The 27,451-nt window shown below is 46.9% G+C and overlaps 1 protein-coding gene across 2 annotated transcripts in view; it reads left to right on the top strand.

Moving 5' to 3' along the window:
* Positions 1 to 1,249: 1,249 nt before the first annotated feature.
* The window catches only part of RNF44 (ring finger protein 44), a 66,867-nt gene continuing 40,665 nt past the window's right edge, over positions 1,250 to 27,451 (top strand). For both annotated transcript variants that reach the window (XR_014217090.1, XM_082213570.1), the window contains exon 1: positions 1,250 to 2,256. The gene's annotated coding sequence lies outside the window, so the exon portion shown is untranslated. The remainder of the gene's footprint in view (positions 2,257 to 27,451) is intronic.

Genomic DNA, 27,451 nt, shown 5'->3' with positions numbered 1-27,451 from the left:
TTTCTGGGAGATGATATATAATGAATTGAAAAAGGTATTTAAATATACCTTCTTGAAGAAACCAGAGGCCTTTCTCCAGGGCATAGTCAGCCAATCGGTGTTAAAGAAGGACAGAACTTTCTTTATGTATGCTACAACAGCAGCAAGAATACTTATTGCAAAGTATTGGAAGACACAAGACTTACCCACTCTGGAAGAATGGCAGATGAAAATGATGGACTACATGGAATTGGCGAAAATGACTGGCAGAATCTGAGACCAGGGAGAAGAGTCGGTGGAAGAAGATTGGAAGAAATTTAAAGACTATTTATAGAAATACTGCAAAATTAATGAATGTTAGAATGATGTTTGATTGAAGTTAAGTGGTTTCTAGCTGTAATGGTATAAAAGAATATGGAAAAATTGGATTTTTAATAGGTAAAAATTTAATGCTACAATATATTAAGATTAAAGATCAGGATAATAAGGAGGGAAAGGAATTGCTGAACTAATAAATTGAACTGGAATACAAAAAAGGGAGGTATGAGGAGGTCCGGGAAACAAGTAAATGAAAGATAAGTGACGAAAAGATGGAATTATTTTTAACTGTTTTTTATTTTGTACTTTTTCTTTTTTCTTTTTCATTATGTAATACTGTGAAAACTTTAATAAATATTTATTAAAAAAATAAAAATAAAACCAAAGACTAATGAGGTGAAATCCTCATTGGGCAACTCCTTTCGAAAACAGGTAAAAGGGAATCTTGTGCTTGCACATTCACACATCACATGGTCCGCCTATGTATTACATTGGTACCTCGCAAGACGAATGCCTCGCAAGACAAAAAACTCGCTAGACGAAAGGTTTTTCCGTTTTCGATTTGCCTCGCAAGACGAATTTCACCTATGGGCTTGCTTCGCAAGACGAAAACGTCTCGCGACTTTGTTTCCTTTGTCTAAAAACAAAGACATGTTTTGTTTATAAAGTTAATTTATTTTCCCTTCAATTTTTGAACTGCTCTTTACGGTATGTGTGACTTTAAAGAGCAGTTAATAAACTGTTGTTGTACCAAATTTGGCTTTGTTTGGACTTTTTTTGACCATAGGAACGCATTAATTGATTTTCAATGCATTCCTATGGGATTTCGTGATTCGCAAGACGAAAAATTCGCTAGACGACAAAACTTGCGGAACGAATTAATTTCGTCTTGCGGGGCACCACTGTATTCCGTTCGCTTATTTGGAGGTTCCAATGAAGAAACGGGGGGGGGGGCAGAAGTCACCCCCACAGCTGAAGTCACCAAGTCCCAAAGGCCTGGAATTGGGCGGGTGGGCAGCTGCAGAGGAGGTTCTCCTCAGAGGTTTTTCACAATTAGCCAGGAGGAACCCCTTGAATTCTGCCCCGCTGAGGGCAGGGCAGCCAACTTTTCAATGTACTTCTCTCCACCCCCGCCCCCCGCTTTTTTGTGCCTTTAATACCTAGCGCACCAGCAAGCAGGCGGTGGTGTGTTATTAATGGCTGCATTTGAGCCCGGTAAATGGCTGCTGGGAACGCTCCCCTTAAACGCCTAGGCGGGACAGTCCGTCCTGGAAGAACCCTAAACGGAGAGGCGAGGGCTGTGGCGCCTTTCTCAGGCCCATTTCACCGAGAGCAATTGCACGAGCGTGCCCGCGAGAGAGCAGAGCGAAGCGGCCTTGAAAGGCGCTCTCTCCCGCCCGCCGGCGCTTTCGAGACTTCTCCTGCTCTCCACGGCCGTCTCCTTTTCCGGCGCGTTCCATAGCATTCCCGCCGGTGCCCAGTGAGCAATCCCTCCACTCCCGCAGATCAAGAGGCGCGTGCTTTTGGCGCATTACGGGCGCAGCCGTCGGAAGCCCTCCGGAGGCGCCGAGGGACCGAGGCTTTTAGGAGCAATACGGTCTTCTACCCGAGCTTCTCTCCCTCTCCCTTGCCCGTAGGTGCAGATGGAGACCGCTGCGGACGAGCCCACTTCCTCGGGAGGGGGAGGCTGCTGCTGCTGCTGCCCTCGCTGCCGCTTCTCCTCCTCCTCCTCCTCCTCTTCGACGAGCTGAGCACAGCGGCCGGTTCCATCGGGGGAGCTGTCTGGGGGGAAGGGGCTGGGAAGCCGAGGCGCGCGGTGGCGAGCAGGAGGCGGATCCGAGAGGACTGGCCCGAGCCGGGACCTCCGAGGAGGAGGACTGAGCCCGCGGGGCTCCCAGCGCCCGGCTATGCGAGGTGGCTGAGCCGGCGGCGGGGGAGAGGAGGCTCGGGTGCCGTCAGGTAAGCGGGCGGTCAAGCGGGGCGGGCGCTCTGCACCTGCAAGGCCGGCGGTGATTCGCGGGCTTCTTTCGCAATCCTCGCCGGGAGAGGCGGGCGGCTGGCCGGGGATGAGGCAGCTGGGAGGCGGAGGCTGCGGGAGGAAGCGGAGGTAACTGCAGGAGCCGCTTGCACCGGGGAGCGGCTGAATGGACGGAGCCGGTGTGTGCGTGTGAACGCGCGCTCTCTCTCTTCTTGTAACCGGGGGTGTGGAAGCGGGGGAGCCGAACCGGACCGGGAGCCCCGGGCGCTCTTACCCCGGCGATCGGGGCCTGAAGGGCGGGTCCCGCTTGCAGGGGTGATGTAGGGAGCAGTGCCTTTCCGCGGGGGCTTGTTGGGGGGCGAAGAGAGGAGGGCGTTCCCCCATTCCCGGGGCGGCTTGCCTCTGGCGCTTGAGTATTGTGCAGCGTAGGCTGCTGGGGAGCCGGAGCGGCAGCAGGCTCCTTTGTTCTGGGGGGACGGATCGGGACATACAGCGAGAGAATTATGGGGCTGTGTCGTCGCCTTCCCTTTCCACCTCCACCCCCCCTCCGAACGCATGCATTGGCCGATTACTTAAGATCCCTGGAGATGTCCTTTGCAGATCCCCTGGCTGCAGGAGAGGCTGTTGCTTGTTGCAGCGTCTAGGCCGGGGGAGCAGCGGGAACGTCGTGGCTGCCTAGCGGAAGGGCTGTTGTGTTTAGGGAGGGCGTAGGGACCGCCTGGAGTTGCGCCGGGGCCTGGAGTGGCGGCGGAGACCTACCTTGGTCATTTGGGCGATGGAGGAGGGGCGATTAGTCGCGCCTGGATATGGTGTTGGGCGACCCAGTAATGTCAAGCGCACTCAAGGGGCCTGTTGTGTTGGGCGTGGCATGGACCGCCACTGTGAAATTCCCACCACCACCCATTTTACCGATATAACGCAATGCATTGCTTGGCTCCTGGCTGCAGATCTCATTGGGATCACTTAGAAGGCTTTTCAGTAAGTGTGAACTCTTGGCGTGACTACTGGGGTTGGGCAGGGGGTGGGGATCGGTGCCAGTAAAGTTTTTGTACACCACCACCCTGTATGTGTGTGTAGTAGATTGTAAAACACCGCAGGGAAGGACTCCCTTACAGACACGTCTTTCATTTATTTATACGCTGTTAGAGTGACTTATGAGGTCAGGGCTGTGCGCATTTGGTACCTTTGTCCATGTTAACACTAATGAACTGATGCAATGAAGTTTCTTCTGGACTTTGAGAAACGTTTGGCTCTGCCTCCCCACCCCCTTTTCCTCTTGGATACTGGCAAACGTGCAAATGCCTTCCTTCTGTACTGCATCATATAAGATGTAGCTTTTCTTCTTAACATGAAGGCACAAGTTAACAGAATCTCATACTGTACTGTATTCTATTCTTCTGGCAAAGAGCGAGAGCTGTTGCATGATGGGATTTGTAGTTCAAGGTGGTTGCTGTTGTATTTTATAGATTCCTGGTTGGCAACTGTTTTTTTTTTTTTAAATGGGGGCCATATTTTCAACTGAGCAAGGGCTGAAGGGTCAGCAACATTGGCCTTGCTCACTGATTCACTAGTATACCAGGTGCTGGGCTCTTTAACCCACTATTTATCCCAGTGAAAGCAGCAATAATGGCTTTGGCAAAGTCCTATCCTTAAATAAGTATCTCAGCTCTTCACTCCTATACTGAAGCCAAGGTAACAGGAAAATGGTACAGAGCAGCTCAGGTGCATAATCAGGAGGCTGTACCAAAATCTCTCATTTGATGTTCTTCTTGTTATTATTTTTCGAATATATATAGCACTGCTCTCTGTGGCTTTTAAAAAAAATAAACTGCATGCATGCATGCATGCAAAAAAAAAAAAAAAAGGAGCAGAATGTGACTAGCAATTGCAGTCCCCGCCCCCCCCCCATGAATAAATCACCAAGGAGTTGGTTGGCACAGAATCATACGTTGCAATTACAAAGACGGTTATCATTGCTGTGTTTTAGGAAAGAGGATCCCCTCTTGTGCTTACCCAATTCCAATTCTGTACTTTGTTCCCCGCCCCCCACCTCGTATGGTGACTTGTGTCAGGCTTTGAGAAAATATGGAAGAGATAAAAATGGGAATAGTAGAACTGTGTAAGTTTTGATATGACACAAGAAGACTAGTGGCAAGATACTAATGGAGGACTGGGCATCCTAGAATTGGGTGGCTAATCTGTGCCCCTCCATATGTTGTTGGACTGCAGCTCCCACCAGTCCAGCCATCAGGGACCAGTGGTCAGGAAACTGTAGTCCAGCAACACCTGGAGGGCTGCAGGTTCCCCATCCCTGTACTAGATAGAAAGTTGAGCATGCTGTGGGAAAGCCAAAGGCATACTGGTTGAAATTCCCCTCGTGACAGTAAAGTGGTTTGTTCAATATTTCTCTGTTGTTCGGTTGTGCATCATTTGGCAGCAGTGAGTCCTTGCCATATTTTACGAGAATTTGCAGAGGAGTAGCTGGGTTAATCCATTGCAGCAAAATGAACAGAGACTCCTGAGACATCATAAAGACTAACAAACTTATTGTGACACAAGTCTTTTGTGGGTCAGAGCTCACTTAGTCTTATTCCACTTCATATATCTCAGTGACAAAGTGAGCACATAGGTAAACCTACAAAAGAGAAGTAAATTGGTTTTGATTTGTGCTTTCCCCCCCAAAATGTTAAGGATTGGCTTTTCCTGTGTGCATCTCCTCACATGCTTAGATAAATGTGTGGCTTTCACCCCCCAAATAAACACCCCCTTTAGTTTGGTAGTGTCTTAACCTGTTGTGGCACCTTTGTTGGGCAATGTCTTCTGTAGGGATGGGAAATGTCTGGCTTATTAATGGCTGTGCTTTTGACATTAGTGAAAACCAGCCTTTTCTATCAAGACTTTTGGGGGGTTTGGCAAATTGGGTTTGTGGGCCACTGTGACGGTTGCTGAGTGCTTTCATTGTTTTATGTTTGCTAGCCATTCTGGTTGTTGCTGCGTGTTCGCTTTGTTTAGAAAAAGAGGCAGAATATATAAACTTTTAAATAAATAAAACAAGTTGAACAGCAAAATATTGCTATAGAGCTGGCATAATACTATGCAAAACATGCAACAACAACAATAATATTTTTTTCCAGATAATGTTTGCCTGGCTGGGTCTCATCCTGAGTTAGTATCAGTTGTTGCACTTCTAAAGGAAAAAAAATAATAATCATATCTCTTTTGTTGGATTTTACTCTTTAATGATTGTGGTTTGACATGGTAGCATGTTATCAACAGTTTCAAGAATTTTGGCTAGGAAGTGATCTGTAAATAAGATGCTTTTGATGCTTGAACAAATATTTTGAAAAAAAATTCTTTTAAAAATAAGCAACTTTTAGATGAAATGACTGCATAGAGAGCAGCTCTGAATCATGTGTATTAAAAAATCCTGCCTTGAAAACTAGCTGTGTGATAGAGAGGTCTTGACATAATAATGACTTTGGTCTTACTTGCACATACAAAAGGCCAAGTCTATATTTTGGGGCTTGCTTGATCTTATAAATTTCCTAAGTGACCACACACAGTGCAGAAGGTAGGCAAGCAAACAGACTTTCCACACAAACAGTACCACACAAACTGTTCTAGATTTAGCTAAGTGCATTGCAAGAAGTTTTGTCAGCATCAAGAAAATGTCAAATGCCTACACTCAGTTCTTTCCTCCCCCTCTTATCCACCCTGTGATACTAAAGATACAGATCATAAGAAAGTGCTAAAAGGTTTCCTATCTTGAGCCTATTGTTGTTTGTTTAGATCAAGAATGGGGCTTGTAACTCCCACCATCCCTGATTATATAGGTCATGCTGCCTGAGGCTGAGACGAGTGGTAGTCTAACAATACCTGGTTTATATTAGCAAGTCCTATATCATAACTCTTCAGGGATATACATGATGTAGAATCTGTTGTTTGAAGTACTAATTCTACATTTATTTCAGTGAAAATACATGAGCAGTTAAGTTATGGCCTGGAACGTGGACCAGGAGTTGCTTGTTGTATCTGTTGGCATCTGTTGATTGATGGCCCTTCCATCTGTACCATGTTGTTGTTGTTTAGTCGTGTCCGACTCTTCGTGACCCCATGGACCAGAGCACACCAGACACTCCTATCTTCCACTGCCTCCCACAGTTTGGTCAAACTCATGCTGGTAGCTTTGAGAACACTATCCAACCATCTCGTCCTCTGTCGTCCGCTTCTCCTTGTGCCCTCCATCTTTCCCAACATCAGGGTCTTTTCCAGGGAGTCTTCTCTTCTCATGAGGTGGCCAAAGTACTGGAGCCTCAGCTTCACGATCTGTCCTTCCAGTGAGCACTCAGGGCTGATTTCCTTAAGAATGGATAGGTTTGATTTTCTTGCAGTCCATGGGACTCTCAAGAGTCTCCTCCAGCACCATAATTCAAAAGCATCAATTCTTCAGCGATCAGCCTTCTTTATGGTCCAGCTCTCCATACATCACTACTGGGAAAATCCTTACCATAGAGCAGCTCATATTTTGTACCTGTCTGTATGGCATTCTACCTCCCTCCCACAACACCCACCACGTTCTGAATTCTTTCCCACTCACAACATACCAGGCTAAGGTAACGCCCACAAAGTATGGGGACCTTACCTGAGGAATTCATCCCCTTCTAAGGCTAGCCCTATTGCTCTATTGCATAACACAGTGGGAATCTGTTGCCCCACGGCAACTTGGCAATTGCCTTTGCTCAACAGAGATGCTGCTTTTTCCTGACTAGCAATCAAATGACATGAGAGCAATGTGCTGCCACTGTTCATTGCCATGGGGTAACAAACCAGCCGGTTACTCCCATATCGTGGAGCAAATGATTGGCCATGGCCCTAGATCCATCCCAGAAAGTACTGACCGTTGGCAAGCAATACGTTTATGGCTCTCTAGGTGGAGATGAGGAATACTGGTAGATTTATGCTTTGCTCTCAAGTACCTTAGTGCAAATGTGCTTTACACTACTGTAACAGAGAACCTAGGAAGAAATGTTTTGTCATCTGACCCCACTGCCAGTCAAGCAAAATAGGGAAAGCAGCTGCAGCTCTGCACTTTGTCAGAGAGTGAGTGTTCTGGGTTCTGGTGGCTTTGTAGTGCTATGTGGGTAATTAGGCACATCACAATTAAAATAATAAGCCTGGGTTCATAGCAGAAGCTAAAATACAAATAGCACCCACTGCCTCTCCCTGAGCTTTATTATATGTCATCTTTGGCCGCTTGATTTCAGGATGCCGCCCATCAAAGTCAGAATCTGGACCTTCTGTTATGGTTTGCTCCTGGTTTTTAGCTTAAAAGGTAATTCTTATTTTTCTGTCTCCTTAAAAAGAAAACTTTATGCATTGAATGAAGTGGACTGCAGCCCACAGAAGTCTATACGACAATAAAGTTGTTGGTCTTTAAAAGTGTATATGTGTCTACCAGTCTTCCGAAGTTGTGGAAAGCCTTAAGGAAGCCTTTGTTGGAAGAAACAGATATGAAGTTCAATTTTGCCGGAGAGGTTGTGGAATGGACAGGGAAAATCCAGGCATGATTTAGAACAACTGTGGGGTGACTGCTGGCATGGTAACTGAATGGGGAATGATTTGCTTCAGCCTGGTTCAAGATAGTAGGTTGCTTACCGTAGTTCCCAGGAGACACCTGATAGAATTGCCTGCAATTCTCATCTCTGTTGCCAGTCCTGATGGGAGAGGCAGTGAATGGAAAGAGCTGTGAGAACTTTACTGCACAGCCTAACAGGAGACCTCTTGGAGGAAATGCCAAACAGAGCTGAGCCTCCTGTTGCACCGGCTTGATAGGGATATTTCAGAAATGCTCCTTCTTAACAGCACAGCTGTGGCTTTTGTTGTTTTCATGATAGGCTGCATCCTTTCAGTGTTGGCAGCCATATGGGCCCCTTGTATGCCACCCTCAGCCTCTACCCACAATGCGGGCTGTGGAGAGTGCTTAGTGGTTATGGCACAGGGATGGTCAACCTTTGATTCCCCTGAGGTTGTTGGACTCCAGTTCCATAATCCTTGACCACTGACCATTCGGGCTGAGGCTGATGGGAGTCCAACAATCTCTGGAGGGACCATAGCTTCTTCATCCTCTTCTGTCCCGAGAGAGACCACGTCCCTTCTGAACTTTGTCATGCACAACAAATGTGGCACAATATGGAAAGAAGCTAGCACCCTTGTCATGTCAGCACTCTGCAAGGTGTTCAATATTTCAGATAGTCTGTGCAAATGCACTCAGTATTTTCTCAGGGCCTGCCTGTCTAGAAGGCTGGTTTGAACTGGCAGGTGAGTGTGCATTCATCTTGAGTTTCTCCCCTTCATTTGGCATGTGCCAGTACAGCATGTACACATCACATCCTGTACAGGATGTGCACCCAGTCCCCATGGGCCTAGCTCTCCTAAGCCTTATTTGCATGCCCACAGCAATGCTGTGTCAGTGAGTTTAAGTGCCAGGAAAACTGTCCCCTACGCTGCACTCCCTTCTTCCCTTCCTATCCTCCCATCTAGTGCTAGTTGCTGTGTACCATGATGTCAACTTTATTGTCCCTTCTTTCCCAATAGTCAGGCACAGTTTGTTCCTTAGCTGCATTTGCTGTGCCCCTCCAGGTTTGGCTTTCCAGCATGTGAAGGTAGCCAACAATAGCCTTTGTGCTCTGGCCTTATTTAAATTACCTGGGTGAAGGTGTGGTATATGCACTTGTCAAAGGAAAGTGCTTTCTCAACAGGAGTGAGGGCTAATAATACAAGTGTTTGGAGAAGCCCCTTGCTGCTGGGTGTGTGACTACAAAGGATGTGGGAGAAAGAGCCTTAATATATTACGCTATTAGGTAGATCAGTCTTTTTCCACCTGGTGCTCTTTAGTTTTGGGCTACAAGTCTCATCAGCCTCAGTCACCTGTGGCCAGTGGTCCAGGATTATAGGAGTTGTAGTACAAAATATCTGAAGGACACCAGGTCTGGGAAGGCTGGTTAAACTTAAATTATTTGCTACATTTGTATCCCACTGTTCCTATGAGAAGAGCAGACTAGTATTGTAGCTTCTGAGCAACTGTATTGATAGTCCATGTTGGCGTTGGGTTACAGATGGCCTGGCTATGCCGTATTTTTTGCTCTATAAGACTCACTTTTTCTCCTCCTAAAAAGTAAGGGGAAATGTGTGTGCGTCTTATGGAGCGAATGCAGGCTGCGCAGCTATCCCATAAGCCAGAACAACAAGAGGGATCGCTGCGCAGCGAAAGCAGTGATCCCTCTTGTTGTTCTGGCTTCTGAGATTCAGAATTTTTTCTCTCTTGTTTTCCTCCTCCAAAAACTAGGTGCGTCTTATAGTCTGATGTTTCTTATAGAGCGAAAAATACGGTAACTTATACATGAGATGGGGCTTGGAGGGGAGTGAGCCTTTGGCTTATATACCCACTCCACTGTGCACAAACCTTGCCATATGAACTTGAGTTCATGTGAGCAGACCATACTCATATGATCCCTCCAGCCACCTACAGAAAAGTGATGGGGTGTGGCATATTTAGAGTTCACATTTAAATATTCCAGGTGCAATTGGAGGAAGTGTCTGGATTCACGGTTCACCCCCATGCACCATTCCATGTATAGCTTATGACCCCATTCATCATTCATCAATTACAGCATTTGCCAACCTGGTGCTCTTTAAATGTTTTGGAATCCCAACTTGCTTTAGCCCCAGCCAGCATGGCTGTAGTCCATAACATCTGGCGGGCATTAGGTTGTCAGTGGCTGATCTGGGGAGGGGGTTAGAGCACAACTTGCTTTAGCCGAGGAGGTGGTGGTGGTGGAGCTTGTTGCTTTGGTGTTCCCCACCCCTTTAATGCTGAAGTCTGATAAAAAGATAAATGGCACAGTCTCCCCTTTCATTGGGCACTAAATCTGGCTTGTAAAAAACGGCGGTAGAAGTGACGCTCCCTTCAGCAGCTGCTGCTGAACGACATGGTTTACGGCTCCCATTTTCAGGCAACATGTAATAACAAACAAGAGCAGGGGAGGGGAGGAGGATCTGAGGCTTGTGGAGGGGCAATGCTTGCTCCTTGAGGCTGCCTTGTTCCCTTTGCCTGTGACAGATGCTGCCCCACTGCAGGGAATTGATTGGGCAGTAAAGCCCAAAGCCTTGCTAACGAGAGAGGAGGGTGCAGTGCAGGATGAGACGGTGGATTTCTTGGTATTAAGTGGAAGGGAGTTTTTAAGAGAGATTCGATTAGCCCCGTTTTATGAGCGATGAGTGTGGGATGGTTAAAGAAGGCTAGAAACGTGGATGGTTGCTGTTGAGAGATGCTGGCTACCGTGAGCCCATGTGCTTGGCAAATAACACCAGCAGATGCCACCCTGTTTGCACTGGGCCTTGACTAATGAAAGGCAGTTTTCTTATTTCCTTAGTTATTCTGACACATCCCACTGCTTTGCTGGAATAAGAACTACTTGGCATAGGCAGGATCCTCTATTAAACTAGTGAACTGCAAGAGTTCCAGGATAAATGTTTACACTTTTCTCCTTTTTAAATGTGAAGGCTGTGTGCACTTAAAAAAATAATAATTATGTGGCAAGGTTTCCCAGATTTCATGTAGAAAAAGCCCAAACCCTGCAAGCTGCATAAGGAAAATAATATTGAGCGCATTTACATTATATTTTGTTTAATTTGTCCCATTTCTCCTGTTCATGGGAGACTGAAGAGGCATGCAGAAATGTCAAGTTAGAACTTACCCAAACCTCCAGCAGAATGCTTTGAAGCTGCCCAATGCTTATGGGACCCCCTCCCCTCACTTCCTTATTTGTAATTGTCATCTGTAGTCATCACACAATTAATGCAAGTTGTGCAAGAACATTTTTGATTGGAGCAAATCACTGTCAGTCTTGAAGAGCTTAGTCTCCCAGTCATGGGGATACATGATAATAGGGTTCAGGGGCATATAAACTTTCCTTGCTTGTTACATTTACTGATTAAGATGTGTTTTGAACAGGGAACTAGCAATCAACTTCTCAATTGTTCTTACGCTAGGTTTTCCCACCTCCTTTTCAAATCTATCCTTGCCGTCCCCAAGGTTTGTCTTTTGACTTACCTATTTTTTAAAAAGCTGGAATTTTGTGCTCTGCATCACATAGGTTTCCCTGTGCCTGCACAGAATTTATGCAGCCCAACTTGGGGTACCTCTTCTGTATTCCTTTAAGGACTCTGCTTGCCACAAAGCATCTAGGTTATCTATTGGAAGGTCCTTCTGATGTAAAACCCGAGGATTGGTTTTCCTTTTATAGTCCCCGCACTATGTAGTGACTTGCTAAGTCTTCAAGCGTTTCCAAGCACAATTCAAAGACCTTTAAAGCCCTAAATGGCCTTGGTCCAGTATACCTGAAGGAGCGTCTCCACCCCCATTGTTCTACCCGAACACTGAGGTCCAGCGCCGAGGGCCTTCTGGCGGTTCCCTCACTGCCAGAATCCAGGTTACAGGGAACCAGGCAGAGGGCCTTCTTGGTAGTGGCACCCACCCTGTGCAACGCCCTCCCACCAGATGTCAAAGAGAACAACAACTACCAGACTTTTAGAAGACATCTGAAGGCAGCCCTGTTTAGGAAAGCTTTTAATGTTTGATGGATTACTGTCTTTTAATATTTTGTTGGAAGCTGCCCAGAGTGCCTGGGGAAGCCCAGCCAGATGGGTGGGGTATAAATAATAAATGATTATTATTATTATTTGTTTGTTTGTTTGTTTATTATCAAGCAATAAAATGCATTGGATAAATGTTGACTTGCATGACACATAGGAACAGGAGGAGGAGACCTCCATGTTTGAGGGCAAAAACACCACCTGCATTTAATTAGGACCTATAAAATATTTTTGACCATGGAGAGGTTCTGGTATAAATTGTTTTTTTGCTGAAGTAAGGGAGAGATTGGGCTGAACATTTCCTCTGTGAACTCAGAGCTTAAATACAATCCATGTTAGATCAGAGAATTCTTAAGAAATGCTGATGGAATCCAAGCAGTCTAATCCTTTTGCTGAACTGGCCTTATACCTGGGTCATGGGAAGTGGCACATGTCTGCAGCAGCAGATGGTCTCCTAAGGAGGTTGTGTTCAGGGAAAGTAGGAACCGAGTGACTTCTGTTTCTAGCTTCTGAGGAAACTGAGATGCATATTCTTGCTTTACAGAGTGTTTGTATAATTGCTATGGGAAGAGGGGAGTCTGCTCAGTTCGTTAACAGTGGATTCCTGAAAACTGATATATATTAGGATGCTGGATAGCTCAGTTGGTCAGAGAATGGTGCTAATAACTCCAAGGTTGTAGGTTCAATCCCTGTGTGAGGGGATGATTAGCTGCTTGTGCTTAAAATTGTGCTCCCTCAGAGTTTGTGCGGCTCCACAAACCTCTGTGTGTGACAGAGCTCCTCAGACATGTCTGCTCTAGTCACTCGTAGAGTCTGACAGTGGCTGCCTGCGGAAGCGCTTCCAGCAAAGAAGCTCCTTAACGGAAACGCGTCTCCTGGACTCACGACGTGGCAGCTTCCGGCGAAGCATGGGTCTCCCTATGGTTGCTTCTGACACCTCCCCGCTGTTTTCGCTGGACGTGTCTCTCACCCCTCCCTCTCCCCTGCTAGTTCCTGCCTTGGCTGCTGCGTCTCTCTCAGCATTCCTGAGATCCTCCTCCAGAGACCCCTCGCTCCCCCTGCTGGTCCCTGCTTTAGCTGCTGACTCCCTCCCAGCCTCTGGGAGCCCTACCACCTCCCTTTCCTCTGATGTCAGTTCCCTGACATCCACCTCCCCTCCAGGGCCCCCTTCCCCCCCGCCCCTACTCTCTCCTCTGGGCGGTGAGGAGCTAAAACCCCGAAAAGAATCCTCTTCATCTTCAGACGTCTCGAACATTTCCCTCCATCGGTCTTCGTTCCGGCTCGCTGAATCCTCCTCCGCCTCGGAATCAGAGAACCCCTCCAACTCTTCTTCTTCGTCGGTGGTGGCAAAGTATTCCCTCCGGAACCTCGCCACTGGCTGAGGTTTACGAGGGAATCTCTGATGAAAAGTTTCTATCAAAACCTCGTCATCTACATCCTCTGCCATGACCCAGGTGTTTTCCGACTCCGGCTCCCCTTCCCACATTACCAAATACTCTACTTGATCTCCCTTCCACCTGGAATCGAGAATCTCCGCTACATGGTAGCTGTGTTCCTTTTCCTCCATAGCTGGTCCCCTATTGACCCTCCCTTCTCTGTCCCCTTTATACGGTGACAGCAACGACCTGTGGAACACTGGGTGCAGCTTCATGTGGTTCGGTAACCGGAGTCTGAAAGCCACTGGGTTGACCTGCTGCGTGACTTCAAATGGGCCCAGCCTTTTGGGTCTTAACTTCTTACAACCCCCTTTGAATGGTAACCCTTGGGTGGACAGCCACACCTGGTCCCCCACCCTAATGCTTTCACCTTCCCTTCTGTTTTTGTCTGCCTGCCTCTTATATTCCTCCTTAGCCCTGTTTAAGTTAAGTTGGAGCTGGCGATGGATCGCTTCCATTTCTTCAACAAACTGTTCTGCAGCTGGAACGCTCCAGTTCTCCCCTTCCCCCCCTGGGAAGGCTCGGGGATGGCACCCGTGATTAGCCAAAAAGGGGCTCATCCCCGTGGACACGTTCTCTGCATAGTTGTAGGCAAATTCTGCCAACGCCAGCTTCTCCACCCAATCATTCTCTCTGTCATTCACATAACACCTCAAATATTGCTGGAGGACACCATTAGCTCTTTCCGCCTGCCCGTTGGTTTCTGGATGACGGGCAGTTGAGAAATTAACCTCTACATGCAGTAAGCTCATGAGCTTCCTCCAGAACCTGGAAGTAAATTGTTTCCCTCGGTCAGAAACCACCCTCAAGGGGGCGCCATGCAGCCTAAACACATTTTCTACAAACAATTTAGCGGTTTCTTCTGCTGTGACCGCATGTGAGCAGGCTATAAAGTGGGCCATCTTGGTTAACAGGTCTACCACAACCATGATGGCTGTTTTCCCTCTGGACCTTGGCAGATCAGTCATGAAATCTATTGCCACTGCTTCCCATGGTCTTTCAGGCGTGGGTAGTGGTTCTAATAAACCTGCCGGTGCCCGCCTCTCCCCCTTGGCTCGTTGGCATTGGTCACACCCTCTCACATACTCCCGCACATCTTCCCTGACCTTGGGCCACCAGAATTCCCTGGTAACCAGCCACATGGTTTTGTGTTGCCCAAAATGCCCTGCTGTGGGGCTATCGTGCAGTTGCTTGAGTACCTTTTCCCTCAATTCCCCTTCAGGTATATATAACGCTCCCTTGTAGTACAACGCCCCGTTTCTCTCCTCAAAACCCCCGGGTTTGTCTCCCTCCCTCCTGAGACCCCTGAGTTTGTCCTGGGCGTATTCATCCTGCACCGTTCCCTCTACCAGTTCCCTTTGCCCCACCAATGCCGCCCCACACACCCAGCGGTCCTCTGGAATGACATGGGTCTCTTCGGGTGCTCCCTCCCCCTCCAAATATTCAGGTTTGCGTGAGAGAGCGTCCGCCCTAACGTTCTCTGGGCCTGGCACGTAACAAATCTCAAAGTTAAATTTGGAGAACTCCTGGGCCCATCTCAACTGCCGTTGGTTGAGCACTCGCGCAGTTCTCCAATACTCTAGATTCTTATGGTCCGTGCACACTTGCACCTTATGTTGTGCACCAATTAGCAGGTGCCCCCATCTCCGGAAAGCCTCATGAATAGCAAGAAGTTCCCGGTCGTACACCGTGTAGTTCCTCTCGGATTTGTTCAGCTTTCGCGAAAAGAAAGCACACGGTCGCCACTCTGACTCCTCCTTCCCCGGCTGCAGAAGAAGCACCGCCCCTATGGCTCTGTCAGATGCGTCTGTTTCGACCCTCAGCTTTTTTTGTAAATCCACATGCAGAAGTTGTTCTTCAGAGGCGAAGGCCCTTTTCAGTTCCTCAAACGCTCGCTCCGCCTCCGCCGTCCAAACAAACTTCTTTTTACTGCTGAGACAGTCCGTGATGGGCGCCGTCAGGTGGGCGAAGTTTCGGATGAACTTACGATAAAAGTTTCCAAACCCTAGGAACCTCTGCACATCCTTCTTGGTTTTGGGTGTTTTCCATTCCAGCACTGCTTGAACCTTGCCGGGGTCCATGGCCAACCCCTTGTCTGACAGGCGGTACCCCAGGAATTCCACCTCCTTGGTATGAAACTGACACTTCTCCAGTTTCACCCACAGCCTGTTGGCTTGCAGCCTGCTCAACACTTCTCTGACGTCTCTCACATGTTGCTCCTCATTCTCCGAATACACCAACACATCATCTAGGAAGGCCACGCAATTCTTGTAGAGCAAAGGCCCCAGTACGTGGTTCATGAACGATTGAAAACACGCGGAGCCTGTTTGTAATCCAAAAGGCATCACGAGATATTCAAATGCCCCCAAAGGGGTGAACATGGTGGTTTTCCATTCATCCCCTTTCCTTATACGTATCAGGTTGTACGCCCCCCTTAGGTCCAGCTTTGTAAAAATCTTTCCCTTCCGCACCCTGGTCAAAATATCATCAATCCTGGGCATAGGAAAAGCCGCCGGCTCTGTCACTGCATTTAACCGCCTGAAATCACATACAAGTCTCGGCTTGTCCGTGTGCTTTTTATCCACAAAAAACACTGGGCTACCCCCCGCTGCCTTGGACTCTCTGATGAAGCCTCTCTTCAGGTTCTTGTCAATGAACTCCCGCAACTCCTGCATTTCCCTGTCTGACATGGCATACAACTTGCCTACAGGAAGCTGTGCTCCAGGGAGTAAATTGATCTGGCAATCGAAGGGCCTATGCGGGGGTAGTTGGTCAGCTTCCTTCTCGCTGAACACGTCGCTGAGATCTGCATACTGTGGTGGCACCTTCACCTTCTCCATTACTTCAGTCCCTGCTAGGGTGGCTTGGGCCCCTGCTGAACCCTTTTCCCCCCTGCAGTGTTCTAAGCAATGTGCTGAACCGAAGGAAACCACTCTTTGATGCCAGCCCACCAGCGGATCATGTAGGGCTAGCCAGCTCATTCCCAAAATAATGGGAGCGCCTCCCAAGGTGGCCACATTAAACGCTATCAGTTCTGTGTGCCTTGCCACCCTCATTATCATTGGGACGGTCTGCAAGCTGACTCCTCCTCCCAACAGTTCCCTGCCATCGATCGTGGTCACCTGCAGGGGGTTGCTTAAAGGGATCGTCTGTATCTGGTGTTCAGCAGCAAACTCCTTGCTCATAAAATTGCAGGAGCTGCCTGAGTCCAACAGCGCCTTTATTTTTAGGGGGTGTCCATTTTGCAGCTCTAGCGACACTTCAATCACTAGAGCAGGTCGAGGAGCTTCTGGCACGGGCACTTTCACTGCTCTTTGGCCTGGCTGCAGTGCCCCGACTGTGGCAACCAGGCGTTGGCTTTTACCTGCTCCGTTTCTCCCTGCTCTCCCCCCTCAACAGCTCCCACCATCCCTTGCCATTCCTTCCTCTGGGGGCAGACTCTGGCAAAGTGGCCTGGCTGTTGGCAGAGATAGCATTTCCGGGCCCCTTTTCCCTCCTTCTTAGCCCCCTCACTGGGCTTTGAAACTGCGCGCGCGCGGGCTGTTCCGACTTCCATCGGCTCTGCCGGCGGGAAAGCTGGCTCAGGAATGTCTGGAATGCGGAACTCCTTCCAACGTTCCCCTCTCCCTTCCCGCCTCTCCAAGGCTCTTGCCTCCTGGCGCGCTCCAATGGTCAGCGCAGATTTGGTCAGCTGATCCATAGACACCGCCCTGGGGCTCCGGGACAGCTCGTCTTTCACAGCCGAAGAAAGACCTTCTTCAAATAGCATCTGAATGGGTGCCGCCGATAAATCCCACCCCAATCTGTGAATCAGCATGGTAAATTCAGTCCAGTACTCACGGACAGATCGGCTTCCCTGCTTGCAAGCCATTAGCTGTCTGCGCACCCACCCCTTCCTCAATATCGCTGGAAAACATGATATCCATTGCACGAAAGAACTTCATAGTGTCCTTTAGGATGTCATTGTGCGTTGCCATCAGGGGTCGAACCCAGTCCCGCGCCCCCTTCTCAAGATGCCCAATTACGAAAGCAACTCGCGATTCCTCATCAGGGAACTCATCAAACTGCACATTAAGGGCATATTGCATCTCTGTCCTAAAGGCATGGTAATCCTTGGGGTCCCCCCCAAACTTCTGCACCAATCCTGGTACCTTTCTGGGGAACTGCGTGGTTCTCCCCTTCTTGTCTGCATCCTGAGCCCTTCTCTCCTCGAGCCTCGCCGTCTGCAGCGCAAGTTGGACCTCCAATGCTCGGTATCTTTCTTCCAAGCTTGGACCAGCTCCACCCCCTGCTCCTCCGGCTCCGGCTCCGGCTGGATCGCTCATGATGCTTTCTCCTGCACAGGCAGCGTACAGAGTCTGTCAGACTGCTGTGAGGGGATGATTAGCTGCTTGTGCTTAAAATTGTGCTCCCTCAGAGTTTGTGCGGCTCCACAAACCTCTGTGTGTGACAGAGCTCCTCAGACATGTCTGCTCTAGTCACTCGTAGAGTCTGACAGTGGCTGCCTGCGGAAGCGCTTCCAGCAAAGAAGCTCCTTAACGGAAACGCGTCTCCTGGACTCACGACGTGGCAGCTTCCGGCGAAGCATGGGTCTCCCTATGGTTGCTTCTGACACCTCCCCGCTGTTTTCGCTGGACGTGTCTCTCACCCCTCCCTCTCCCCTGCTAGTTCCTGCCTTGGCTGCTGCGTCTCTCTCAGCATTCCTGAGATCCTCCTCCAGAGACCCCTCGCTCCCCCTGCTGGTCCCTGCTTTAGCTGCTGACTCCCTCCCAGCCTCTGGGAGCCCTACCACCTCCCTTTCCTCTGATGTCAGTTCCCTGACATCCTGTATGGGACAGTTGCATATTCCTGCATTGCAGGGGGTTAGACTAGATCAGGCATGGCCAAACTTGGCTCTCCAGATGTTCTGGGACTACAATTCTCATCATCCCTGACCACTGGTCCTGTTAGCTAGGGATGATGGGAGTTGTAGTCCCAAAATATCTGGAGTGCCAAGTTTGGCCATGCCTGGACTCGATGATCCTTAGAGTCCCTTCCAACTCTACAATTCTTTGATTGGCATGGAAGATGGATCTGGTTTCCTTTGGTGGATCAGCTAGTGCCTGATTGCCAGGATGCTTGCAAAGAATGCTAGTCTAGGTAGACCTTGATTTGATCTAGCAAGGCACTTCTTATCCTCTTAAGAAAAATCTGCTTCTCTGGCACTCTGGGTTTGGTGGGTTTTTTGAGGGCGTATTGTGCAACAATAGTGCTTTAACTGTAGGTTTATACTAGACTGTCCATACATTGTTCAACTTTATTCTGTGATGTTTCCCTAACGTTACACATTATTGGCATCTGGAAGAGAAACACTTATTGAGCTATAGTGCTATAGAGCAGTGTTTCCCAACCGGTGTTCCGCGGTACACCAGTGTGCCGTGAGATGTTGCCTGGTGTACCGCGAGATGTTGCCTGGAGGGAGGCGGGCGAGTCCAAAAAAGGTTGGGAAACACTGTCTTAACCGCAGGCAACACGGTTCATATAGAATTTGAATTCAAACCTCCCTCCGCTGCGCCTGCCACTGAGGCTCCCTTCGCGCGCGCGAAGCCCAAGCCCTCCTTTAGCGACGCGCATGCCCAAGAAAGGCGTTCGCGCCGCCAACATTTCGCCTCCTGGGATCACGTGGCTGCTCAGGTGTCTCCATGCACGCGAGGGGGGGCGTGGTCGTTCGCATGCGCGGGCCTCCGAAAAGGTACGTTGGTTCGGAGGGTCCCCGTCGTGAGACGCTGCGCTCCCTTTGCCTCTGAAGGAACGAGCCAATCACTCGCTTCGTCCCTAAGAGCGTGGGCTGATTGGCCTCGCTCCCGGTGTTGAAGGATCTGGCTTCGCAACGTCCTCCGCCGCGTGCTTATTGGAGGGAGGGGGCGGAGCCATTTTAATTCCGCACCGACGGCTGTAAGGGCAGGTAATGGCCGCTGGAGGATTTGCCGATGCCTCCCGCTCTCAGATACCGCTGGTGGAGCCTCTTGTCTGGCTTCAGCAATTATTATTATCCCACGGCAAGGGCTCTCAAGAGAGGGCAGCCTGCTGCTTAGCAGTTTTGGGACTGCGCGGAGTGTGCACCACGTGATTTCTCCGCATTGGAACCTTGTTCACACGTTAAGCTGAATGTTCCAAGCTGTGTACAGTATAGGTGCATACACGTTTGTCTGAAAGTGTGCCCTTGATCATTTTTGTACAGTTCCACTGTTGCGCATAAAGATATGCAGTTGGTGTGAGTTGAATGTTATATTTTAATAACTACAAGTGTACACCTGAACTATTCATGTATGCAGTTGTACGGATTGTATACATGTTGGATCTAAGGTGAAGAAGGGGCAGGGTACTCTAAACTGGACACGGTATAGATTACTAACCCTTCATATACTGTGAGGTCTAAAAGAGAGGTGAATACATTGTATTGTACTTCTTGAGACATTTGGTTGTTCATTAGCAGAGAGAATTTTCATTAGATCAGTAAATAGTAAATAGTAAGAGTGGAAAGAATTGTTCTATTGGAAAAAGTGACCATTTTAAGTTTTAGAATGACAAGCTTCAAGATTTGTATTTATTCATTTATTCTGACATTTTTATACCTCAGTTTTTATTATCTTCTTAATAACAAAATATATAAAATAAAATGCAGAGAAATAAAAATCTCTCTCTTTCTCTCTCTCTCTCACACACACACACACACACACTGCACAGGAGTGGGACCGGGAGGAGGGACCCCTCCATAAATCTTAGCTGCCAGCCTGGCACATAGCAGGAGGGGTGCTCCAACAGGTATCTGAGTACCAAAAACACGCACAATCATTTCTGTTAAAAACAAAACCAGACAATGTAAAATACTTTCTTTGTGTTTATTTGATTCCTATTAAAGAGAATTACTTTATATATAGTCCAGTGTTTTTCAACCTTTTTTGGGCAAAGGCACACTTGTTTCATGAAAAAAATCACGAGGCACACCACCACTGTGTACGGAGAGGGAGATGTCAGAGCCCCGCTGCTCTCTATGGGGAATCTGATGAGAGCGGACCGTCTGTCCGCTCTCATCCGATCCCATCTGATCTGATCCCCACCCAGGACGGATGGAAAATAGGGTGGACACAGTCCGGCGCCCGCCTAGTGGGCGAAAATTTGACTTTTTAAAAAATCTTTCGAATTTTTCCATTTTTCCCATGGCACACCAGGCAACATCTCGCGGCACACTAGTGTGCCGCGGAACAGTGGTTGAAAAACACTGATCTATTGGGTACACAAGTGGTGAGATGATCTTTCAGGTATCTTGGTCCTAGGCTGTGTAGGGCTTTGTACATCAAAACCAACACCTTGAACTTGACCCAGAAGCTAATTAGCAGCCTGTGCAAATCTTTCAAGAGTTGGGTAATATGGTGACAACCTCTTGTGAACAGTCAAGCTGCTGCATTTTGTACCAGCTGCAGCTTCTGGACCAACCTCAAAGGCTGCCCCACACACAGTGCATTGCAGTAATCTAGCCAGGAGGTTATCAGTGCATGGATGACAGTGGTAGGTTGCCATGGTCCAGAAATAGCCATAGCTGTTTTATCAATCAAAGGTGATAAAAGGCACTCCTAGTTACTGAGGTCAGCTTGACATCTAGAAGAAAAGGTGGATTTGGGAGCACCCAGAAACCTGCTCCTTCAGGAAAGAGCAAGACCCCATCCAAAATGTGCATTTTGCCCAGTTATCACATCACCAGGATCCAGACTATCTGAAGTTTGCTGTCTGTCTTTTGTTATTTAATGCCTTAGTTGTTAATAGCTGATTTTGTACTTTAGTGTTTTTCAGGCTTTTGTATTTAATGTAGATATATCATAGTCTTTGTTTTGTAAGCTACTTAGAATACACTTTTGTACAATAGCATGAATGAAATAATAAGTCTGTTTAACAGTCATGTTTAAGCATATTGGGGTACAAAAGTGAGTTTGGTTCTTTTTGTGATAGGTGAAAAGGTGTCTGCAAAAAACGAAGGTGTTACAGCTCCTTCACAGATGATAATGACTGAAAGCTTTTCCTATGAATAGCTTTGTGAGCTGGCTGTTGGTACTGAAGCATTTTCTTATGTCCTTATGTACTGGCATTTACATATTTAGAAATAGTCTCAGTGTTGTTACTTCTGTAGTTCATACACCTTGGTATCACCTCCATCTGTGGCAGGTAGCCACAGATTGCAATTCTTTCCATACTCTGACTCTGATTGCAATTCTTTCCATACTCTGACTCGAGGTCTCAAACTGGCCAGGTGACAACCTTGCTTAGGTCTGACAGTAGTGAACGTCAAGTGGGTCTCACCCTTTCTGTAGTTAAGCGCTAGCTTTTAGGGACAATCTTTTTCAAGTTGCTCAGAGGGAACGGGCCATATCTCTGTAATTATTGTTATTTAGGTAAAAATCCATGATACCCACTTTTGCTGTGTGGTGTGCTGTTAACATTGCTGTCCCTAATATTTATATTTTCAAAAGTATTTATATACTGCCAACACATACAAAATATCATGGTGGTGTACAATAAAACACAGTGGGAAACGCTGTAAAATGGGCATTAAAATGACTGGCTACTGAAAAAAATGTAAACAGCTGCATGAGCCTGTTGGCATAACAAAGGTCTTCAGGAGAATCCTCAGCAAGCGGTGACACTGAGTCTAGGCAAGCTTTGGACTTGCATACTCTTCCTTTTGTCATGAGGATAAGTTCAGAAACGTGTAATTCCCATTTAGATTCTCCAGGGCTTGCAGTGTCATCTTAACATGGCAAAGTTGGTTAATCTTACCCAGGGGTCAGCAAACTTTTTCAGCAGGGGGCCAGTCCACTGTCCCTCAGACCATGTGGTGGGCCAGACTATATTGGGGGGGGGGGTGAACAAATTCCTATGCCCCACAAATAACGCAGAGATGCATTTTAAATAAAAGCACACATTCTACTCATGTAAAAACACCAGGCAGGCTCCACAAATAACCCAGAGATGCATTTGAAATAAAATGACACATTCTACTCATGTAAAAACAGGCTGATTCCTGGACTGTCCACGGACCTGATTTAGAAGGCGATTGGGCTGGATCCGGCTCCCGGGCCTTAGTTTGCCTATCCATGCTCTTACCTATGAAGTAAGCCAATGTCAATCCATAGTTTGAGAAGCAGGCTTTTTCCAACTGACAGCAGTTAAGATTGACCATAGTTCAAGATTGGGACCTAAATCCAAACTCTGGTTTGAAACAGGCTTCTGAACCCTTTGTGACCCTACTGAAGGAAGAGAGAGTTTTAATGTTACATCATGGTTTAGTGCCAAGCCTGAACTATGAACTATATTCATAGTTGAGCCCATTTTATGTGGAATGTGGCCACCTGTTTCCTTGTTATCAGTGTATGTTCTAGGAGAACATTTCTAAAAATAAAACAAAGCAGATCTGTGGGATCTCTCCCCACAAGCCATTCACTGTTGTGGTTATCAAAACATATCAAACAAATGGAAGTACTTTCTACAAAACCAACAGACCACATGAGTGGTGTTGGAGATGAAATGCTCATGATGTTAATTAGCTATTATAACCAGGAACTTACTGCATTAATTATTTTTTTGTTTAAGTATCTCCGTGCATCTTCTTGTGTGTAGGATGCAAGCCACTTTCCTTAGCCAAGGCTTGCATTAGTAAGATATGGGCAGTAACGCTGGCCTTTTTCACCCAGCTGCTCCAAGTATTAATACAATGATGTGAAACAGTTTAAATTCTTATGAAAAGTGCTATATACATTTTAAGTAGTAGTGGTTGTCTTCTTCCAAAGCTCACAAAGTAGAAGGGCACATGCTGTCTACATGTTCTAGTGAAATTAGGTTGTTCTTAAGAAGCTGACAGAAGCTGACATCTAATATGTTCCTAAGTCTTCTTTCTCTTCCTCTTCTCCAAATCATGCAAAGTAATACATTAATCGCCCTTTTTAAAAGTATATCTTGCATTTTCAGTTATCTTTCCTGTTGGGAGACAACTGCGGCTTCTATGTTTTGTTGAATTTTTGAAGTCACTCAATTGCATAACATTTAAATAACTCCCTCCCCTAACAGATCTTGCCTATTCATCCTATGGGGAGTGCAGCAAGGATAAAAATAGAGATTGTGGGAGATCTCTCGTCCTCTCCATATTTCTTAATGGTCATGGGGGGGGGGAATTTGATCATATTGTATGGCAGTTTTAAGGGGGGGCAACACCCCTTTTGGAGATTCCTGGTTGTCTTCAGTGCACACAATGGAAGTAGAGTATGTAGGATATATGCCTAAGATTCTGCTTCAACCCTGCTTGCAACACTGTTGTATTTCTCACAGAGATGCTAGACCTGTCTGGTATGTACCATTTCAGACTTCTAGTTGTGAGCTGCCTAGATGAGAGAGACATCTTCCCGATACCAAATTTTCCATATGCAGGGAGCTTCCCAGACCCCAATAGCCAATTTACCCATGTAAGCTCCAACCTGCCGTCTGAAGTTGACCACCTCTGTAACAACTAGGTGTAGGTTTCTTAGATTTGACATCCCTTCTTGTTTTGCTAAGAAGAATCCTTTTTGGTTGAACAAAATGAATGTCTTAGTTGCTAAGACACCTCAACGCCACATTTGTTTTCTCAAAGGCAACCCCCCCCTTCCTCCTATTTTTACAGATTCTGATGGCAGCATTGCTCCTGCAACAAAGAGAATTCATATGGATGTGTGTCTAGTTTATTCTAAAGGAAGGCATGGGGAAGCTCAGGCACAGGGATCTCTCTCTGCCCCCACCCCATACCCTTCTCCAGCCCTGCTCTACATCCTTCTTGAATGCTTTTGCCTGGTTGGAATGTGTCCTTGAACTCTTGATCCCTCTTGCTTGCCTGGATGAAAGACTGAAGTATGTATGAGACTTCTGGTTCTTATATGGCTGCAGTGTCACCTACTGTACAAAGGCACTGCTTCCACTGTTCTGTCTGCTGTTGTCCCTGGTCTTATCCACGCAAGGGAATGCACCCCTTGAGCTGAATATGGTCCCCCAGCCCTGTTGGCTTTAAAACCCAACACTGTCGCTGCCCTTTGGTACTTGTGGCATAGACTTAGCCTTGCTTTGAAAAAATGAGGAGGCGGTGGCATAGACTCTGGCTCCTGGGCAGCAGAAGGGGATTAGTGAGGGCAAGCTTAAATTGTTTACAGCCTGCTGTTTGAATAGTGGGAGGTTGCTAGACCGTCTGTACTAGAAGCAGCAGTGCTGGGGGCTGCCTGACACAGCTGGAGTCAGCCCAAGACATTTTGATACCTGAGGCAGAAAATCCCAAACGGCATGCCTCATGGTGATAAAAATGCAGTAAATTAAGAGCTGTAGCCAACCAAGTTCCATTTGCAGGATGTCCTTGTGTGAATGGGACAGTTTTGTTGGCTGCGAACCAGAGGAATTGACAATTTGCTGCCCTCCCCTTTTGTTATAACTCCCAAATATTCTGCCTGAGTTGGGCTGTCTCACCCTGGCTAATGGTGACTATGGTCCTTACCACAGGCTTTCTTTTCACCCCTCTCCCCCACATTCCCCCAGTAAATTTGGGGATAAAAGTGGGGAGGGTTCCCAGACAGGCAAGAAACGATGTACACATGAATGGCCCAAAGCATATTTTACCAGATCATACTTGTTTATTTGAAATGCTAAAAGAACACTGAAAACTCCTCTACGCTTATAAATCTTGCTGCATACCAGCATTCACATTTAATTAAGAGGAAATTAATGAGGGGGAAATTGCCACAAACTCTGAAACACATCCATGACCTCTTGTCGTCTGGCTTCTTCCTTCTTGGGCCCCTTCGCACAGTTACATAAAAAGATGTGGTAGGGTTAGGAACTTTTCAAAAACGAGTTCAAACTGCCACTTGTTAAGTAAGTCAGAATGCTCTATTGCTGGGTGGAAAATTTTGAGGGCCAAGCTAGGCATTACACTGGATATGTGGCAGCATTTAATGTGCCTGGTTTTTGTCCTTTTAATATTAGGTAAATGGCTCTGATCAGAGCTGGAAGACTTCATCTCCCAGGGCTGAGACCCTGAAGCTGCTCTTGGCCCTGGGTGTGAGCTTTCTCATGGGTATCTTCCTCACTGTATAATGGGATGAGTTTCAGTGGCACCTGATGGGGGGAGAGTTAAAGACTTTCCCATCCTTGCATTGCAGTCCCAGTCCTGATGGACATCCCCACCCTGTGACCGCTCTACAAATACAGCGGTACCTCGGGTTACATACGCTTCAGGTTACATACGCTTCAGGTTACAGACTCCGCTAACCCAGAAATAGTGCTTCAGGTTAAGAACTTTGCTTCAGGATAAGAACAGAAATTGTGCTCCAGCGGCAGCGGGAGGCCCCATTAGCTAAAGTGGTGCTTCAGGTTAAGAACAGTTTCAGGTTAAGAACGGACCTCCGGAACGAATTAAGTACTTAACCCGAGGTACCACTATAATTAAAAGCAGATCTACACACATTTAACATTGTGACTGGTTTCTCCGTGAGATGCACCATTATAAAAAAGCCATAGAGGTAACTTGGCAGAAGTACTCAATGCTGACCAGCGTGACTTCCAAAATACATGCAGTGATTTTGTGTGTGTGTGTGTGTGTGTGTGTGTGAGAGAGAGAGAGAGAGAGAGAGGAGATTGCAGGCCTATTGTGCATCTAGTATAATATAATGGGTTTTTGTTCAGAGTACACCCATTAAAATGAACGAACATGAATAAGTTAAGTTCATTAATTTCAATAGCTCTACTCCAAGTAAAGCATAGTGGAATAGCACCCAATGTATCACAGTTATGTTTTATCCTGACACTAACCATTTTATACCAACATACAGCTTTTTAAAAGCCTTTTTACCCTGAGCACTTTATAATTTTTTATGTTCTCATATTAACATATTTGCTCAATGCAAAACATGGTTTTCCATCTTCTGACCATAGGAAAGTGTATAATACATAAAACACATCACTTATTTTTGTTCTTGATTTGGGGGACCCTTACAACAGCAACAAGCTTTCTGCTGTACAAAGTTTTTCAATATATAATTATGTAGGATTTCTCACTGCAGAAAACTTGCACCATTAGATTGGCTTGCAAAGTGAGATCATACCATATTGATTGATGTTTCGTAAGCTGTTCGGCTTGTTCTTAAAAGTAACCAGTAGGGACTAGACTTGCAATGCTGTGCATAGTTTCTTAGTGTTCAGTCTCCTTGAACACCTTGGTAAATATTCAAGTTGTCCCAGATTGTGATGAATAATGCTAGTGTCAAGAATGCAAGCATCCTATCTTGGAGCTGCTTTGTACAATGTGGCAGCAAATGTGTATTTGCTACCCTGTACGTGCATGCCATGCAGATACAGTGGTACCTTGGGTTACAAACACCTCGGGATACACACTTTGGGTTACAGACTCTGCTAACCAAGAAGTAGTACCTCAGGATAACAACTTTGCCCCAGGATGAGAACAGAAATCGTGCAGCGGTGACCGTGGGAGGCCCCATTAGCTAAAGTGGTACCTCAGGTTAAGAACGGTTTCAGGTTACGAACAGACCTCTGGAACGAATTAAGTACGTAACCAGAAGTACCACTGTATGTATATTGTCACGTATTTGCATTACATGTCTAGAAGTTCCATTGGTTGTTGCTCTCCCCCCCCCCCCCCGTTTAAAGTAACCTAATGCTGTTTTGCCACCCTTCACCAACCTTTTCAACTTTTCTCCTGCCTCATATATGTTAGTTCTGCTGCCCTAGAGAAGTGGGTGTAATACTAAGAGCAAATGAAAAGCACTGTCAAGTCACCCTTGTAAATCTGATTTCTCAAATAAGAGGGCTTTAAAAAACACACCCTCTGCTCAAATTTTATTAAGCCAAATCCCATGTGTTTACTGAAAAATAAGCGAAGTTAGTGAGTTTACTCTCAAGTATGCAAATATGTGTGCTGCCTACCAAATATGCTTGCAAAGTGGTTGCTTTCCTTTCAGCAGCAAATAAAATCTGGGGTGCTCCTTTCTACTATTTCTCATGCAAAAGAGGAGCATCCTGCTGG

The sequence above is a fragment of the Podarcis vaucheri genome, assembly GCF_965113315.1.
Source record: "Podarcis vaucheri genome assembly, chromosome: 2".
Classification (NCBI taxonomy): Eukaryota; Metazoa; Chordata; class Lepidosauria; order Squamata; family Lacertidae; genus Podarcis; species Podarcis vaucheri.
This window is presented reverse-complemented; position numbering and strand designations above follow the sequence as displayed.